This window comes from Prionailurus bengalensis, chromosome X (genome assembly GCF_016509475.1).
Source record: "Prionailurus bengalensis isolate Pbe53 chromosome X, Fcat_Pben_1.1_paternal_pri, whole genome shotgun sequence".
NCBI classification, from domain to species: domain Eukaryota; kingdom Metazoa; phylum Chordata; class Mammalia; order Carnivora; family Felidae; genus Prionailurus; species Prionailurus bengalensis.
Genome location: NC_057361.1, coordinates 125,614,862 through 125,630,748, shown reverse-complemented (window position 1 = coordinate 125,630,748; position 15,887 = coordinate 125,614,862). Strand labels below are relative to the sequence as shown.

Genomic DNA, 15,887 nt, shown 5'->3' with positions numbered 1-15,887 from the left:
CCATCAACCCTCAGTTTGTTCTCAGTTTTTAACAGTCTCTTATGCTTTGGCTCTCTCCCATTCTAACCTCTTTTTTTTTTTTTTCCTTCCCCTCCCCCATGGGTTCCTGTTCAGTTTCTCAGGATCCACATAAGAGTGAAACCATATGGTATCTGTCTTTCTCTGTATGGCTTATTTCACTTAGCATCACACTCTCCAGTTCCATCCACGTTGCTACAAAAGGCCATATTTCATTTTTTCTCATTGCCACGTAATATTCCATTGTGTATATAAACCACAATTTCTTTATCCATTCATCAGTTGATGGACATTTAGGCTCTTTCCATAATTTGGCTATTGTTGAGAGTGCTGCTATGAACATTGGGGTACAAGTGGCCCTATGCATCAGTGCTCCTGTATCCCTTGGATAAATTCCTAGCAGTGCTATTGCTGGGTCATAGGGTAGGTCTATTTTTAATTTTCTGAGGAACCTCCACACTGCTTTCCAGAGCGGCTGCACCAATTTGCATTCCCACCAACAGTGCAAGAGGGTTCCCGTTTCTCCACATCCTCTCCAGCATCTATAGTCTCCTGATTTGTTCATTTTGGCCACTCTGACTGGCGTGAGGTGATACCTGAGTGTGGTTTTGATTTGTATTTCCCTGATAAGGAGCGACGCTGAACATCTTTTCATGTGCCTGTTGGCCATCCGGATGTCTTCTTTAGAGAAGTGTCTATTCATGTTTTCTGCCCATTTCTTCACTGGGTTATTTGTTTTTCGGGTGTGGAGTTTGGTGAGCTCTTTATAGATTTTGGATACTAGCCCTTTGTCCGATATGTCATTTGCGAATATCTTTTCCCATTCCGTTGGTTGCCTTTTAGTTTTGTTGGTTGTTTCCTTTGCTGTGCAGAAGCTTTTTATCTTCATAAGGTCCCAGTAATTCACTTTTGCTTTTAATTCCCTTGCCTTTGGGGATGTGTCGAGTAAGAGATTGCTACGGCTGAGGTCAGAGAGGTCTTTTCCTGCTTTCTCCTCTAAGGTTTTGATGGTTTCCTGTCTCACATTTAGGTCCTTTATCCATTTTGAGTTTATTTTTGTGAATGGTGTGAGAAAGTGGTCTAGTTTCAACCTTCTGCATGTTGCTGTCCAGTTCTCCCAGCACCATTTGTTAAAGAGGCTGTCTTTTTTCCATTGGATGTTCTTTCCTGCTTTGTCAAAGATGAGTTGGCCATACGTTTGTGGGTCTAGTTCTGGGGTTTCTATTCTATTCCATTGGTCTATGTGTCTGTTTTGGTGCCAATACCATGCTGTCTTGATGATGACAGCTTTGTAGTAGAGGCTAAAGTCTGGGATTGTGATGCCTCCTGCTTTGGTCTTCTTCTTCAAAATTCCTTTGGCTATTCGGGGCCTTTTGTGGTTCCATATGAATTTTAGGATTGCTTGTTCTAGTTTCGAGAAGAATGCTGGTGCAATTTTGATTGGGATTGCATTGAATGTGTAGATAGCTTTGGGTAGTATTGACATTTTGACAATATTTATTTTTCCAATCCATGAGCAGGGAATGTCTTTCCATTTCTTTAAATCTTCTTCAATTTCCTTCAGAAGCTTTCTATAGTTTTCAGCATACAGATCCTTTACATCTTTGGTTAGATTTATTCCTAGGTATTTTATGCTTCTTGGTGCAATTGTGAATGGGATCAGTTTCTTTATTTGTCTTTCTGTTGCTTCATTGTTAGTGTATAAGAATGCAACTGATTTCTGTACATTGATTTTGTATCCTGCAACTTTGCTGAATTCCTGTATCAGTTCTAGCAGACTTTTGGTGGAGTCTATCGGATTTTCCATGTATAATATCATGTCATCTGCAAAAAGCGAAAGCTTGACTTCATCTTTGCCAATTTTGATGCCTTTGATTTCCTTTTGTTGTCTGATTGCTGATGCTAGAACTTCCAGCACTATGTTAAACAGCAGCGGTGAGAGTGGGCATCCTTGTCGTGTTCCTGATCTCAGGGAAAAAGCTTTCAGTTTTTCCCCGTTGAGGATGATGTTAGCTGTGGGCTTTTCATAAATGGCTTTTATGATCTTTAAGTATGTTCCTTCTATCCCGACTTTCTCAAGGGTTTTTATTAAGAAAGGGTGCTGGATTTTGTCGAAGGCCTTTTCTGCATCGATTGACAGGATCATATGGTTCTTCTCTCTTTTTTTGTTAATGTGATGTATCACGTTGATTGATTTGCGAATGTTGAACCAGCCCTGCATCCCAGGAATGAATCCCACTTGATCATGGTGAATAATTCTTTTTATATGCCGTTGAATTCGATTTGCTAGTATCTTATTGAGAATTTTTGCATCCATATTCATCAGGGATATTGGCCTGTAGTTCTCTTTTTTTACTGGGTCTCTGTCTGGTTTAGGAATCAAAGTAATACTGGCTTCATAGAATGAGTCTGGAAGTTTTCCTTCCCTTTCTATTTCTTGGAATAGCTTGAGAAGGATAGGTATTATCTCTGCTTTAAACGTCTGGTAGAACTCCCCTGGGAAGCCATCTGGTCCTGGACTCTTATTTGTTGGGAGATTTTTGATAACCGATTCAATTTCTTTGCTGGTTATGGGTCTGTTCAAGCTTTCTCTTTCCTCCTGATTGAGTTTTGGAAGAGTGTGGGTGTTCAGGAATTTGTCCATTTCTTCCAGGTTGTCCAATTTGTTGGCATATAAGTTTTCATAGTATTCCCTGATAATTGTTTGTATCTCTGAGGGATTGGTTGTAATAATTCCATTTTCATTCATGATTTTATCTATTTGGGTCATCTCCCTTTTCTTTTTGAGAAGCCTGGCTAGAGGTTTGTCAATTTTGTTTATTTTTTCAAAAAACCAACTCTTGGTTTCGTTGATCTGCTCTACAGTTTTTTTAGTTTCTATATTGTTTATTTCTGCTCTGATCTTTATTATTTCTCTTCTTCTGCTGGGCTTAGGCTGCCTTTGCTGTTCTGCTTCTATTTCCTTTAGGTGTGCTGTTAGATTTTGTATTTGGGATTTTTCTTGTTTCTTGAGATAGGCCTGGATTGCAATGTATTTTCCTCTCAGGACTGCCTTTGCTGCGTCCCAAAGCGTTTGGATTGTTGTATTTTCATTTTCGTTTGTTTCCATATATTTTTTAATTTCTTCTCTAATTGCCTGGTTGACCCACTCATTCGTTAGTAGGGTGTTCTTTAACCTCCATGCTTTTGGAGGTTTTCCAGACTTTTTCCTGTGGTTGATTTCAAGCTTCATAGCATTGTGGTCTGAAAGTAAGCATGGTATAATTTCAATTCTTGTAAACTTATGAAGGGCTGTTTTGTGACCCAGTATATGATCTATCTTGGAGAATGTTCCATGTGCACTCGAGAAGAAAGTATATTCTGTTGCTTTGGGATGCAGAGTTCTAAATATATCTGTCAAGTCCATCTCATCCAATGTCTCATTCAGGGCCCTTGTTTCTTTATTGACCGTGTGTCTAGATGATCTATCCATTTCTGTAAGTGGTGTATTAAAGTCCCCTGCAATTACCACATTCTTATCAATAAGGTTGCTTATGTTTATGAGTAATTGTTTTATATATTTGGGGGCTCCGGTATTTGGCGCATAGACATTTATAATTGTTAGCTCTTCCTGATGGATAGACCCTGTAACTATTATATAATGTCCTTCTTCATCTCTTGTTACAGCCTTTAATTTAAAGTCTAGTTTGTCTGATATAAGTATGGCTACTCCAGCTTTCTTTTGGCTTCCAGTCGCATGATAAATAGTTCTCCATCCCCTCACTCTCAATCTAAAGGTGTCCTCAGGTCTAAAATGAGTCTCTTGTAGACAGCAAGTAGATGCGTCTTGTTTTTTTATCCATTCTGATACCCTATGTCTTTTGGTTGGCGCATTTAATCCATTTACATTCAGTGTTATTATAGAAAGATACGGGTTTAGAGTCATTGTGATGTCTGTATGTTTTATGCTTATAGTGATGTCTCTGGGACTTTGTCTCACAGGGTCCCCCTTAGGATCTCTTGTAGGGCTGGTTTAGTGGTGACAAATTCCTTCAGTTTTTGTTTGTTTGGGAAGACCTTTATCTCTCCTTCTATTCTAAATGACAGACTTGCTGGATAAAGGATTCTTGGCTGCATATTTTTTCTGTCTAGCACCCTGAAAATCTCGTGCCAATTCTTTCTGGCCTGCCAAGTTTCAAAAGAGAGATCAGTCACGAGTCTTATAGGTCTCCCTTTATATGTGAGGGCACGTTTACCCCTTGCTGCTTTCAGAATTTTCTCTTTATCCTTGTATTTTGCCAGTTTCACTATGATATGTCGTGCAGAAGGTCGATTCAAGTTACGTCTGAAGGGAGTTCTCTGTGCCTCTTGGATTTCAATGCCTTTTTCCTTCCCCAGTTCAGGGAAGTTCTCAGCTATGATTTCTTCAAGTACCCCTTCAGCCCCTTTCCCTCTCTCTTTCTCCTCTGGGATACCAGTTATGCGTATATTATTTCTTTTTAGTGTATCACTTAGTTCTCTAATTTTCCCCTCATACTCCTGGATTTTTTTATCTCTCTTTTTCTTAGCTTCCTCTTTTTCCATAACTTTATCTTCTAGTTCACCTATTCTCTCCTCTGCCTCTTCAAGCCGAGCTGTGGTGGTTTCCATTTTGTTATGCATTTCGTTTAAAGCGTTTTTCAGCTCCTAGTGACTGTTCCTTAGTCCCTTGATCTCTGTAGCAAGAGATTCTCTGCTGTCCTGTATACTGTTTTCAAGCCCAGCGATTAATTTTATGACTATTATTCTAAATTCACTTTCTGTTATATTATTTAAATCCTTTTTGATCAGCTCATTAGCTGTTGTTATTTCCTGGAGATTCTTCTGAGGGGAATTCTTCCGCTTGGTCATTTTGGATAGTCCCTGGCGTGGTGAGGACCTGCAGGGCACTTCCCCTGTGCTGTGGTGTATAACTGGAGTTGGTGGGCGGGGCCGAAGTCAGACCTGATATCTGCCCCCACCCCACCGCTGGGGCCACAGTCAGACTGGTGTGTGCCTTCTCTTCCCCTCTCCTAGGGGTGGGATTCACTGTGGGGTGGTGTGGCTCGTCTGGGCTACTTGCACCCTGCCAGGCTTGTGATGCTGGGGATCTGGCGTATTAGCTGGGGTGGGTAGGCAAGGTGCTCGGGGGCAGGAGGGGCAGGCTTAGATCGCTTCTCCTTAGGTGATCCACTTCAGGAGGGGCCCTGTGGCAGCAGGAGGGAGTCAGATCCGCTGCCGGAGGTTTGGCTCCGCAGAAGCGCAGAGTTGGGTGTTTGTGCTGAGTGAGCAAGTTCCCTGGCAGGAACTGGTTCCCTTTGGGATTTCGGCTGGGGGATGGGCGGGGGAGATGGTGTTGGCGAGCGCCTTTGTTCCCCACCAAACTGAGCTCTGTTGTCAGGGGGCTCAGCAGCTCTCCCTCCCTTTGTCCTCCAGCCTTCCTGCTTTCCGAGCAGAGCTGTTAACTTATGACCTCCCAGACGCTAAGTCGCGCTTGTTGTCGGAACACAGTCCGCCCGGCCCCTCCGCTTTTGCAAGCCAGACTCGGGGGCTCTGCTTGGCCAGCGAGCCGCCCCTCCGCCCCGGCTCCCTCCCACCAGTCCGTGGAGCGTGCACCGCCTCGCCGCCCTTCCTACCCTCTTCCGTGGGCCTCTCGTCTGCGTTTGGCTCCGGCGACTCCGTTCTGCTAATCCTCTGGCGGTTTTCTGGGTTATTTAGGCAGGTGTAGATGGAATCTAAGTGATCAGCAGGACGTGCGGTGAGCCCAGCGTCCTCCTAAGCTGCCATCTTGCCACAACTCCGAGGTGGTAGTTTAAATCATAGTGTACTCAAAGCCTTTGGTATGCTGCCTTGTTCCTTTCCTAGGCATGTGCTCAAGGGTGAGCCTATGATTGTTTGTTTTTTTTGTGGGAGGTTCATATACTGAATTAGTAGATCCTTTTCTTTAACAATCTATACTTTTGGATCTCCCTAACTCTCTGGACTGCAGTGGCCCTTTCCCCTTGATTCTCTGGCAACATAGGTTTTTTAAATCAGGGTTTTGGCTGCTTGTGACAGTTCCCCACCATGCAACTTTGCCTTTGAGACAGAACTGCAAGAGAAAAGAACAAACCCAGAAAACTTAATTCCCTATAGACTGCTTCTCCAAGTTTTGACTCCCCTTTAAAATCTACTTTTTTTTCTTTTGTCTTTCTTTCTTTCTTTCTTTCTTTCTTTCTTTCTTTCTTTCTTTCTTTTACTTTTCACAGTCCTTGGTAATTGCTTTTATATTTTCTTTTTTTTAAATTTTTTTAATGTTTATTTATTTGTGTGAGAGAGACAGAGTGTGAGTGGGGGAGGGGCGGTGAGAGAGGGAGACACAGAATCCGAAGCAGGCTTCAGGCTCTGAGCTGTCAGCACAGAGCCTGACGTGGGGCTCGAACTCACAGACTGTGAGGTCATGACCTGAGCTGAAGTCAGACACTTAACTGACTGAGCCACCCAGGCACCCAATGCTTTTGTATTTTCATCCAGAGATTTATTTATAATCAGAGGAAGAGAAAGGCTGTAATACACTTGCTCCACAAGGCCAGAAGCCAGTTTAGTTTAGTTTTAATTTTAGTTTTTTTTTACCTTATTTTTCTTGCTGTATAGTGGTTCTATGGTTTGCTTCTACTCTGATCACTGCAAAATGGAGTTACAATAATATTTTGAAGTTTCTTTTTTATTGTGATATTGCTGATCCATTCCTACCGCAACAAACCACTTGGCTCAATTCCTAATCTCAAGACTATGCATTTGTACATCATGTCATCCCCACCCACCCTCTAACCCAAGCCTGTAGCCTCAATCAGAGCCTACACTAAACATCGGTTCAGCTTTGCTTTTTCTAGCCTCTTTATAAGGAGAGCTCCAGATCTGACCCACAAGTATTCAACCTGCTTTCGGTCACCTCTTTTGTACAGAAAAAAAATATTTTAGCTTTTTAAATTATTATTTATTTACTATTATTATGTTTTACTATATTAGTTTTTAAATTTTATGACTGTCTCAATTTTCTCCTTGTTTTAAATACAAGTATATTTAATATACAGTCTTATATTGCTTTTAGTTTTACAGAATGATTCAACAATTCTACACATTACTCAGTGCTCATTATAAGTATACTCTTAACCCTCTTCACCTATTTTGCCCATTCTTCCACAGAAACCACCAGTATGTTTCTCTATATTTAAGAGGCTTTTTTTTGTTTGTCTCTTTTATTTATTTGTTTCTCAAATTTTACACATCATATGATATCATATGGTATTTGTCTTTCTCTGACTTATTTCACTTAGCATTATACCCTCTAAATCCATCTACATTGTTGCAAATGGAAAATTTTATTATTTTTTATGGCTGAGTAATATTCCACTATGTGTGTGTATGTGTGTGTGTGTGTGTGTGTGTGTGTGTGTGTACATACCACAACTTGTTTGTTCATTTATCTATAGATGGACAATTTCATTGCTTCCATATCTTGGCTATTATAAATGGTGCTGCAGTGAACTTGGGGTACATATATCTTTTTCATTTAGTGCTTTTGCTTTCTTTGGATAAATACCTAGTAGTGGAATTACTGGATTGTATGGTAATTCTATTCTTAAGTTTTTGAAGAATCTCCATACTATTTTTTTTATTTTTTTTTCAATATATGAAATTTATTGTCAAATTGGTTTCCATACAACACCCAGTGCTCATCCCAAAAGGTGCCTTCCTCAATACCCATCACCCACTCTCCCCTCCCTCCCACTCCCCATCAACCCTCAGTTTGTTCTCAGTTTTTAAGAGTCTCTTATGCTTTGGCTCTCTCCCACTCTAACCTCTTTTTTTTTTTCTTCCCCTCCCCCATGGGTTTCTGTTAAGTTTCTCAGGATCCACATAAGAGTGAAACCATATGGTATCTGTCTTTCTCTGTATGGCTTATTTCACTTAGCATCACACTCTCCAGTTCCATCCACGTTGCTACAAAGGGCCGTATTTCGTTCTTTCTCATTGCCCTGTAGTACTCCACTGTGTATATAAACCACAATTTCTTTATCCATTCATCAGTTGATGGACATTTAGGCTCTTTCCATAATTTGGCTATTGTTGAGAGTGCTGCTATGAACATTGGGGTACAAGTGCCCCTATGCATCAGTACTCCTGTATCCCTTGGGTAAATTCCTAGCAGTGCTATTGCTGGGTCATAGGGTAGGTCTATTTTTAATTTTCTGAGGAACCTCCACACTGTTTTCCAGAGTGGCTGCACCAATTTGCATTCCCACCAACAGTGCAAGAGGGTTCCCATTTCTCCACATCCTCTCCAGCATCTATAGTCCATACTATTTTTTATAGTAGCTTTCACCAGTTTGCATTCCCACCAATAGTACACAATGGTTCCCCTTTCTCCACATCCTTGCCAACACTTGTTGTTTCTTGTGTTGTTGATTTTAGCCATCCTGTCATGAAGTAATAACTCATTGTGGTTTTAAGTTGCATTTACCTGATGATGAGTGATTTTGAGTACTCTGTACAAACACTGTTGGCCATTTGTGTGTCTTCTTTAGAGAAGTGTCTCTTCGGGTCATCTGACCATTTTAAATTGTATTATTTGTTTTTGGGGTGTTGAGTTGTGTAAGTTCTTTATATATATATTTTTTGTATTTACGCCTTATTAGATACAGCATTTACAAATATCTTATTTCATTCAGTAGGTTGCCTTTTTGTTTTGTTTCCTTCACTGTGCAAAAGTTTGTTTGTTTGTTTGTTTGTTTGTTTTGGTGTAGTCCCCATAGTTTAAGTTTTCTTTCTTTCTTTCTTTCTTTCTTTCTTTCTTTCTTTCTTCCTTTCAACATTTCTTTAAGGAAAAAAGTGTGTGTGCCTCTCGTAGCCTCTTCTAATCTATTATGGTCTTGGAAAACATAATATATTTTACATTGGAATCATAAAAAAAAATCGAGTATTTTTTATGGGGTGACTGGGTGGCTCAGTCGGTTAAGCATCTGATTTTGGCTTAGATCATGATCTCACAGTTTGTGAGTTTGAGCCCTGCGTTGGGATCTTTACTGACAGCTCAGAGCCTAGAGCTTGCTTCAGATTCTGTGTCTCCCTCTCTCTCTGCCCCTCCCCAGCTGTTGCTCTGTCTGTCTGTCTGTCTTTCTCAAAAGTAAATAATAAACATTAAAAAAAGTTTTAAAAAATTCAACTATTTTTTTTACAGATAATAAAACTAAGGTATAGTTCTAGGCAAAGTAATTAGGCAAGAAACAAAAATAAAAGATATCCAAATTAGAAAGGAAGATTTAAAACCATCATTATTTACATATGACATGAATTATTTACAAATGACATGATACTATATATAGAAAACCCTAAAGACTTCATCCACCAAAAAACTATTAACTAATAAATGAATTCAGTAAAGTTGCAGATGACAAAATCAATATACATAAATACATAAATCTGTTGTGTTTCTGTGCACTAATGACAAACTACCAGAAAAAGAAAATTAAGAAAAAAATATCATTTACAGTTGCATCAAAAATAATCAGATACCTAGTAATACATTTAACCAAGGAAATGAATGACTTGTACACTAAAAACTATAAGACACTGATGAAAGATATTGAAGATGACACAAATAATTGGAAAGATATTCTGTGTCCATGGATTAGAAGAATGTCCATATTACCCAAAGCAACCTACAGATTCAGTGCAATCTCTATTAAAATACCAAAAGCATTTCTCACAGAACTATTAGAAAAAATCCTAAAATTTGTGTGGAATCACCAAAGACCCCAAACAGGCAAAGCAATCTTGAGAATGAACATAGCTGGAGGTAGCATGCTTCCAGATTTCCAACTACACTACAAAGCTATAACAATCCAAACAGTATGATATTGGCATAAAAGCAGACATCTAGATTAATGCAATAGCATAGGAGAGCCTGGGAATAAACCCATACCTATATTGTCAATTAGTTTACAACAAAGGAACCAACATATACATTGGAAAAAAGTAGTGTCTTCAATCAGTGATGCTAGGAAAACTGGACAGCCATATGCAAAAGAATAAAATCTGACCACTGTCTTACACCATACACAAAAAGCAATTCAAAATGGATTAAAGACTTGAATGTAAGACCTTAAACTATAAAACTCCTAGAAGAAAACATAGATGGTAAACTCCTTGACATTAGTTTTGGCATTGAATCTTTGGATCTGATGCTAAAAGCAACGGCAACAAAAAGCAAAAATAGAGTAGTGGGACTACATCAAACTAAAAAGCTTCTGCAAAGCAAAGGAAATCAACAAAATGAAAAGACCACCCACTGAATGGGAGAAAATAATTGCAAATTATATATGTGTAAGGGGTTAATATCCAAAGTATATAAAGAATTCAATTCCATAGCAAAAGAAACAAACAATTAAAAAATGGGCAGAGGATCTTAATAGACACTTTCCAAAGAAGACATACAAATGGCTAACAGGCACATAAAAAAAATTTTTCAACGATATTAATTACCAGGGAAATACAAATTAAAGTTACCATGAAATATCGCCTCACACCTGTTTGAATGCCTATTATTAAAAAGACAAAAATTCCTTATACACTGTTAGTAGAAATTAAAACTGGCACAGCCACTATGGAAAACATTATGAAAGTTCCTCAAAAAGTTAAAAATAGATCTACCATATTATCCAGCTATTCTACTTCTGGATACTTATCTGATGAAAATTTAAATACTAATTCAGAAAGATACATGCACCCCTATGTTCACTGCAGTATTATTTAGATATAGAAACAACCTAAGTGTTGATAAATGAATGGATAGAAAAGATGTAGCATGCATATATATATATATATATATATATACACACACACACACACATACACATACATACACATACATCCACACACACATAATGAAATACTACTCAGCCATAAAAAAGGACATTGGCCATTTGTTTTTTTTTTTTTTTCAACGTTTATTTTTTTTTTATTTTTGGGACAGAGAGAGACAGAGCATGAACGGGGGAGGGGCAGAGAGAGAGGGAGACACAGAATCGGAAACAGGCTCCAGGCTCTGAGCCATCAGCCCAGAGCCCGACGCGGGGCTCGAACTCCCGGACCGCGAGATCGTGACCTGGCTGAAGTCGGACGCTTAACCGACTGTGCCACCCAGGCGCCCCAACATTGGCCATTTGTGACAACGTGCATGGACCTTGAAGGTATTATGCTAAGTAAAATAAGTCAGAGAAAGACAAATACCATATTATTTCACTTATATGTAGAATCGAAAATAAAACAAATGAATAAACAAAAAATACTCATAGACAGGGAGAATAGATTAGTGATTATCAGAGGTCAAAGGAATTATGGAGTAGGAGAAAAGAGTGAAGGGGGTTAATTGTATGGTGATGGATGGTAACTAGACTTATTGTGATGATCACCTTGTAAGGTACACAAATATCAAATTACTATGTTGTATATCTGAAAGTAATATAATGTTACATATAAATTTTATCTCAGTTAAAAAATATATTTGCTGTACATTCCAGGTACCCCACACTAGGTGGACTAGCATAAATATGGGGCTAGCCTTCAAACCTACCACATTTTAAAAGTTATGAATCTTGCCCAAACAGCCTGCAAAAGAGGGTGTGAGTCAATTGTAGAGATTAGAGCTGACAAAGACTCTTGTAATTTCTGCTCCCCTAAATCACCTGTTTTTTATTCCCCTGGAGAGCTTATCTGTAATCAGTGCTAATGGGGGATGGGGTCACTGAGGACTCCAGTATCTAGGTCCCCAAGGGTTGTCAAAGACAAATGGAAAGGCTATTAACATAAGAAGAGAACACTCCAGCTCTCAGATCTGTGAAAGCCTGTCCCTAAGTCATGGTAGCCCACTCCCTAAGTTCATGTAGCTAGTCACATGGGAGCTCATTTCTACCAGTCCGGTGTCTCTCAAGATGAAAAGTGTGTACAACAATAAGCGCTTGTTCTCCAAAATTCTCAGTTATCTGGAATCAAGAAAATAGAAAAATTAGGGATTTTTTTCTCCTAGCAAAAGTTCCTGTCCTCAAAGCCTCACTATTCTTAGGAAGACTTTCATTAGAAAGGACTTTTGTACATTATAGCCTATAATTAGATAAGGGGGTAGAGTTGGCTTTTGTTCATAGCATTCATCTCATGAGCTTGTCTCTAAATGGAATTGTGACAAACTTCCACCATAAAACATTTCAGTGTCAGTAAAAAAAAAAAAAATCAGACCTAAGCCAGAGGAAAGTGAATGAAGTATAGGGAGGATGATTAAAACAATGTCAAAGGGAGGGGAGACATAGTCAAAGGAAGTCAGGATATTTAGTCTAGAAAGGAACAAGAAAAGCAAATTTAGGGGTACCGTGATCACATTCTTTCAATTTCTGATCTCAAATTTCAATCTCAAAGGATTAAGAAGCAAATTTTTTTGGGTGAGTCCAAAGGGTGGTGCTAAAACCAATGTTTATTGTGTGCTAGGGTGGAGCAACTAGAGTTGAGGAACGTACTCTGGTTTTTGCTCAAAGGAGAAAATTCACAATTTCTTGTGAATCTATTTGAAGTCAAACTAGAAAATACAATTTGTTATGAACAACATATTCAATATAAAGACAGTGCTCACTTGCTGACTGGCTTCTATTTACTCTTTCAGATCAAAACAAGCAGAAATGACATAAGAACTGGTTGATAAGTTCCCCACTAGTGGGAATACCACTGAGGGCTAAGGTCATGTATGTTAATGTAAAGACAGGAGCTTTCAAGCACTTCCAGTATCACAGTAAATTTGCAAAAGGAAAGAATTCTGTTCATGTTTGGTTTCAAAGGATAACATTGGAAGGAAATTGGATACCCAAAGCAAACAAAGAAAGCACCAAGGAGCATCTGAACACAATTGTTAAATAAAGTGGGAGTGGGGAGGCCTTGTTATCTCTTCATTAATTCATGTCTCACATTTGTCTCTACCAGGAAGACTATGAAAAGGAGCTAGATTATGAATTGTAGCCCTTATCAGTTCTAGTCTAATTCACTCATCTTTTGATTAAGTTAAATGAAAGAAGAGCAAACTTCTAACCATTCTTTCACACAGAGAATCTGGAGTAGTGAGTGAACACTCCCTTCTATGTCTGGGACCCAGGACCTTAGACTTCTGGGCAACTTTTGTCTATTCTCTTTGTCTTTTTCCCATTTAATCCTTTCTTGCTTTTTCTTTCAATCTTCTTCTAATTATCTCTCTCTCTTCTTTCTTTCCTCCCCCCTTCTTTACACTTCCTCCCCTTTATTTTGTACCACTTCCCTTAATTCTCTTATCCTCCAGATTCTTTCCAAATGGGACAGATATAGAGGAAGAAGGGATTTGGCATCCTGTGTGCTAAACCAGACTTCCCAACTCCCTTTCCCTGCAGCAAAGCCAGGGAAATTTCTGAAGCTTGGGTGAGCCCTAATTCATTGGGAAAGCAGCATCTCCCCACTGTTTCCCTTTTAGCAATCAAGGGGTGCCTTTTAAGTGAAAGTGAATAATTAAAAGAGAGCAGGAGCACCACATTTGCATAAAATCTCCTACATTCCTCAGGCAGCTTATTTCTTGCTACCATTGGGCATCTTTAGTCAGACATTTTTTTGCTTGGATTTACAGTCATAGTTCCTAGTTAAAACAAAAAGGAAATTTGGAATTTAGATTGTCCCATACCCTCATTGCACAAGAGAGCAGCTAAAATGAAAACAGTCTTGTTTAAAGCATTCAGCAAGTCAGGGGCAGAGATCCAGAACCCAAGACTCTTTGTTATAGCCCTTTCTCTTTCCACCTATAGTGACTCCACTGTCCCTTTGGTGGTCTCTTGCAATTTAACTTTACCACCAGTATCTTTCTCCTTTTTTTCCTGTAGTCTGAGTAACCAGTTTTTAGTCTGCATAACTATCTTACCGTTTTATGTTAGTTTAGAAAGTTCTGTATCTAACTATGTTCTACCTAGATAGAATATTGGATTCAAATATAATTGTGGTCTCTTCCATTAATTAGTTAAGTTTATTTTAGTACATGAGGGTAGGACAATGATTCTCTAGCCAATAAACCTGGGAGTGTATCTGAAGGGACAAGTCTTCAGGAGGTGTGTTCTGGGTCCTGAAGTGTTGTCTCTTCTCCTTCAAGCATAGAAATGGCAATGAGGTAAGCCTGTGCTCCAAACTATTTAAAACACAGCTCTGGTTTCAAAAGCATGTTATTTGCTGATTAAGCTTGGGAGTAAGGTGTGTGTTTGGTGAATTGACTATAGTGCTGATTATTAAATGATACTCATAGTTTCTTCTGAAAACATAATGTTTGTGGTTTTGCACAGTGACCTTGAATATACTCAGTTCATGAGTAGAGGAACAGTGTATTAAGCCGAAAAGATGGTTCTGAAAAGTAGCAAGTCAACAATATCTAAAGTACATCTGGGCCAGAACCCAGGACTGGATGAATATAGTGACTATGCTACAGATGAAGTAGGTAGATATGTTCCCTACCTGTCCATAAGAGAAAAGAAATAGTGTCATAGATTATAGTAGTCAGCCTCATTATATATTTATATATAAATATGTATATAAATATGTATATGTATATAAATATAAATCAAGTCTTCTGTGGGTTTTATTGGTATTGGCTGGGCTACTGGTGTACTCTACTGGGGTTTGGTATGCTGATCTAAACTGGGATTATTTGAATTTAATATAATGATGGGGTCTTTGCTAGGCTGGCATAGGCTTCCCTGTGTTCTATTCGAGGAATTTTGGAGTGTGTGGGCTAGTCTGGGCTGCAATGGGGTAAGCAGGGCTGACTGAAGCAGGAAAAGAGAAGCCTAGTAATGAAATAACTTCACTTCTCTGGGTATCATTTTCCAACTTGGTAAATACGTGATGAGATTTATCCATCCATACTAAAAATGTTCAGTGAGTACCATGTGAATAACAGGGTCCTTTTCAATGTACTAAGAATACAGAGATAAGAAAACAGAGACACTGCCATACAGGAGCTTTTGGGTAAGATGGGCGAGGCACACAAGTAAACAGACAATTACAGTAAAGAAAAATAAATGCAAAGGCCATTTATCAGGTGATATCAGTCATTTTCAACTCTCAGTCATTTAACCCAACTAAAGTTCATTTCTCATTCATGCAAAGTCTGTTGTGGATCCAGGCAACTTTCCAGGGCAGTTGTCCTTCATGTGTTGGCTCATCACCAGACTGTTTCAATCTTATGGTAGCTCTAGAATAACATGTTTCCATGGTCTCACACTGGACATTAATTGTTCCAGCCAGAGAGTGACACATATAACTTCCCCCCACAACCAAAATCAGTCACGTGGCCTCTCCCTACATTAAGTGGGCAGGGGAGTGGGAAGGCAATCATTCCATGTTTATGGAAGTATGGAAGTATTAGAGTTGGATATTAGAACATTGGTAACCTACCACAGGTATGGGTAATCCCAATGTGAAAGTCTGGCACATAATAATGTCAGTGATCTCTCAGGGCTCTTAAACTTTGGGGATTCTGTTGTTCTTTTTTTTTTTTTTTTAAATTAATGTTTATTTATTTTTGACAGAGAGACAGAGCAAGAGTGGGGGAGGGGTGGAGAGAGAGGGACACACAGAATCTGAAACAGGGTCCAGGCTCCAAGGTATCAGCACAGAGCCCGACACGGGGCTCGAACTCACAGACTGTGAGATCATGACCTGAGCCGAAGTTGGACGCTCAAGCAACTGGGCCACTCAGGCGCCCCGGGGATTCTGTTGTAGTTTTTAGTGATATCTAAAGGGATAAACTTTTACCTGTACCTAACATGTTCTCTGAAGAAATA

General features: G+C 39.2%; 1 protein-coding gene across 1 annotated transcript in view; it reads left to right on the top strand.

Annotated features, from left to right (window-relative positions):
* The window catches only part of GABRA3 (gamma-aminobutyric acid type A receptor subunit alpha3), a 380,473-nt gene that overhangs the window by 223,957 nt on the left and 140,629 nt on the right, over nt 1-15,887 (top strand). The gene's annotated exons all lie outside the window — the stretch shown is intronic.